The 4,422-nt window shown below is 42.0% G+C and overlaps 1 long non-coding RNA gene across 1 annotated transcript; it reads left to right on the top strand.

Annotated features, from left to right (window-relative positions):
* The first annotated feature begins 3,266 nt into the window (after positions 1-3,266).
* On the top strand, positions 3,267-4,163 carry LOC120991507. Its single transcript, XR_005776698.1, has 4 exons — positions 3,267-3,287; positions 3,488-3,535; positions 3,856-3,930; positions 4,102-4,163. It is a non-coding gene; the product is annotated as an uncharacterized LOC120991507 (long non-coding RNA).
* The last annotated feature ends 259 nt before the right edge of the window (positions 4,164-4,422 follow it).

Genomic DNA, 4,422 nt, shown 5'->3' with positions numbered 1-4,422 from the left:
TGGGGGGGGCTCTGGTTATTGGCACATGATAGGGGGGTCTCTGTCTACTGGCACATTATAGGGGGGTCCCTATGGTTACTGGCACATGATATAGGGGGGGCTCTGGCTACTGGCACATGATATAGGAGAGGCTCTGGCTACTGGCACATGATATAGGGGGGGCTCTGGCTACTGGCACATGATATAGGGGGGGCTCTGGCTACTGGCACATGATATGGGGGGCTCTGGCAACTGGCACATTATTGGGGGACATCTATGGGGTCACTTCTTACTGGCACATTATTGGTGGGCACTATAGGGGCATCTAATGAGGCCACAAAGAACGGTTATTTTATATGGGGGCTCTGTATAGGGGCATTTTATACTGAGACACATTATGGTGGGTACTATGGGGAAGGTGGGAGAAGAGTACTATGGGGTTATCTACGGGGGCACTGAGAAGGGGTATTTTATACTTACAAATTATGGGGGACACTGAGGGCATCTACTGGGGCACTATATATGGGGCATTTTATACTGGTACATTATGGGGGGCACTAGGAGGGGGGAGATCAGCACTATGGGGGCATTTACTGGGGGCACTATATAGGGGTATTTTATACTTGCACATTATGGGGGCACTATGGGGACATTAGTTCAACTGGGGGCATTACAAGGGGGTATTTTTTGCACTGTCACATTATAAGGAGAATTATTACTACTGGGGGGGCATTATGGTGGGCTTTATTAATCCCCCATGGTATGAGCCCCCTAGTAGCAGCACCAGCCTCTCCCTGCTCTGCTATCCCTCTGTCCCTTCTCCAAATCCTTATTATGAAATCTTTCTCATTAGGATAAAACATATCAGCTCCGCCGAGCCCCCGGCCAAAGTGTGGAAGTGGTGTCCGAGATCCCCAAGGGCCAAGCCAAGTTATTGTAAGTTTTCATATGAAATATGTTTGTTATACACATATAGCCTACACTGTGCCCCACAATATACAGTTTCTTCTGTAAAAGTCATCAAGTGTCATGGGGGTGAGGCCCTTATTGTTTTTCACCCCAGGGCCCCATTTCACCTAGAACCGGCCCTGAGTGAGTGGAGAGGAGAAGAGGTAGAGGTGCAGCTCCCGTATAGACTGACTCAATGCAGCAGGCAGCTCCTGTGCTCCGCTTCCACCATCTGAAACCTCTTTGTTGTGATGTCATGCGAGACATGTTCAGAAGACTGTGCCCGCCCAGGTGCCTCCTCCATCCTCGGCACCCAGGGCATATGCACCCACTTGCAACAGCCCTCCCCCCCTTCCCCCGCTATGCCCCTGGGTACATCATTCTGTGAACCATGTTTGATATGTATATTCTGTAAAGAATGTCATTATATGTATTATTTGTGATATTTAAAAAAAAGTATTTTTTTGTGAACATACTTATTTACTCCTTCTAACAACTCATGTTCCAGAGAATCATTTGCATATGATGATGTCATAATTACATTTTCCACCAATGCAATGGCTTATTTGTTTTGGAGCCTAATTTGCATATTCATATGATATTATCACAATCAAATTTTCCACCAATCCAATAGTTTATGTGTTCCAGAGCCTCATTTGCATATTCTGGTGATGTCATAATCACATTTTCCACCAATCCAATTGCTTGTTTCAGAGCCTCATCTGCATATTCTGATGATGTCATAAAGACCTTGTCCCTTAACCGGCGCCTGATGCTTTAATCTGTGCAGTGCTGTTGTCTTCTCAGTGGGACATAGTTCTGCTCTCTTGCGTCCTTAGTGATTATTTGCTACAGGAAGCGATTTTACTAAAGATGTCTGGTTCTATCCAGACCATGTGGCTTCTACTGCTTGTAACATCTGTCTTCATCGGACAGTCTCTCTGTTGCATACCATGCGACTCCAGAGGGAAAATGGCTATGGAAGAATTCAACACCTTTATCAAAAGCCAAGTCGATGACATTGACTAGAAGCCTATGTCAACATCAAGCGGTTTGCCAAAGTCACAGAAAAAAAAGTCCTGAACTACCTTGAGGATGAAGTCGGCATACTGGGTAATTATATTATTATTATTATTATCTCTATTTCATATAATCTATAGATAGATAGATAATTATTGTACCATTATTTTCCCTCCAGATAAATATGCTATATCCGAAATTGCGTCTGAATATAAAAAATCTGTGGACGTCATCCAGGATATAGATTTTAAGGGTAAGTACAATTTTTTATACGTAGGTGGAAATTCTACTTCTCTTATTAATAGGAATTAGTGTGTTGGGGGCTCAGACTGATAGATGAGGGGATCGGACTCTCATTCTTCTCCTCTTTATATATCTTAGAGATCCAGCTTCTTCACATCATTGGACTCCATTTCCAGCGACTCAAAGAAAAGCTCAAGGTTATCGTCCAGGACTCAAACCAACGTAAGTGGAATCTTCTTCTGTCTACCATTGTACTTATCTTCTACGTGTCTGGTAGGTTGTCAGAGAGGATGTTTTCCGCTTGTTTTCCTTTCCCTAAAGCCTAGTGACAGGAGGGAGCGATTGTAATAAAATGTTCTATACTGGGAATTGCTATGCGTGCAGTTTTCTTTTGTATTATTGCAGTGTTATAGATAGAGCCCTCATATACAGGGGATTTCTGTTCTCTATTGTTTTCTATTAGTAATTCTGCTTTTCTTCATTTCTCACTTTTAGGGAGGTGTCCAAATAAACAAGGTGAGTTCTTCTAGATATAACACGTGCTATAATATGACATATAAATGTATTACACACAGGCCTCATGTAGTAAAAGTAATGTACACCCAAACTAGAGATCCCCACAGCCACCAATCAGATCACTGCTGTTATCTCCTACCCTGTACTGGACATATGAAAGCCGACATCTGATTGGCTGCCAGGGATGTTTGCACTAGGAGCTTCTGCGCTCTATAGAGGCCCGGACCGTTCTGGGGCGGCTCAGAGATTTCTGTCAATGGAAATCTAGAAAACAAAGTGATGAACACAGAGGCACTGACATCATGTAATAATAAGGAGACCCAGAGATTAGAGGTTTATGAGTCTGACAATGAGAACGGTCAGTAATGTCTTCTTTCTTCTCCATTCCTCAGGTGCAGACAGCTGTGGTAAGTACATTTTATACCAGATTCAGCTTCTTGTCATTATTATTATTATCTATAAGATTGGAAGGTTATAACATGAGTGCATTTCCTCAGGATTAATGGTGCAAACCTACATCAACTGTCAGACCTGCGCTGAGGAGAAGGTTGTCTGCGCCGGGGGCCCTCCAAAAAATCAAGGTACAGTATAAGATTTCTATCATAGGCCAGAGGAACTAGAATTACACTATATAATGAATGCCAATGGACCTTTCCCACTAGGGTGTGTAAACTATATGTAAACTGTGGGTACTGTGCCTATTATACAGAGGTGAGCAGCACTACATAGGCACTTTACACAGCACTCGCTGACTATTATATGATGTCTCCTCTTTTCACAGACTACTTGGAGAGATGCAGCTGCCTGTGCACCTCCAACAGATGTTTCGGTAAAGTAGAAGTTTCTATTCTTACATCTACATTAATATAGTACATTAGTAAATATATAGGACCCCAAATCCTCACCGTACACTAAATATACCAGTCACTGGTATACATCAGACTTCCCAAAACAGGAGGATATTTAAATTAATATGATTCAGTCCATAAGCAGGCTAGAAGGGTGATTTGTGGCAGCCTGTACAGTATACTGTCCATGTGCAGGTGACAGAGGGGTGATAGATACCAGCACATGATTATCATATTTATTCTAATATTATAAGTGTCTTTAATGCTTGGCTCACATTTCATTTCTTTCTTCTTTTCTCAGATCTGAAAACTGGACGGTCCTGCTCTCCATGTAAAGATCACAAGTCTCACCTGGCAGAGACTGTAAACTGTGGAGGTGAGGAGATAGCAGAATATAACCAGTTACTATCAGTCTCCTCTATGATGCCCATATTTCCTATTAGGTCTTATAGAAGGAGACGTGTTATTGAGACAACCCCTAAATGTAGGACAGAATATCTACACAATTACTTCTATAATATCTTTTTTCATTTTCCTGTTTTTCTAGAGATAAATATAAAAATCCCAGAATATGAAGAACTAATTCTGGACTGTACTTTTGAATGGTACGCAAGGCTGGAGGACACCTATAACAACGTGTTCACCCTGGTAAGTACAATGCAGATTTCCAAGAAAATAAGGGTAAAATTGGGAGATTGTTCAGTTTAAGTTATACGACCATAATGTTAAGGCAGCGCTTCCCAAACTTATTCCTTTCATTACTCAAAAACCACTTAGCAGAAAGTCCTTTCACCAATATCATCACCAGGCTGCTCAATATGGTCTAAAATCAGACTTTCTGTCATGTCAGCAAATTATCATCAGTAAT

Source organism: Bufo bufo, chromosome 2 (genome assembly GCF_905171765.1).
Source record: "Bufo bufo chromosome 2, aBufBuf1.1, whole genome shotgun sequence".
NCBI classification, from domain to species: Eukaryota; Metazoa; Chordata; class Amphibia; order Anura; family Bufonidae; genus Bufo; species Bufo bufo.
Note: the sequence above shows the minus strand (reverse complement) of the source record. Positions and strands in the feature narration are given on the sequence as shown.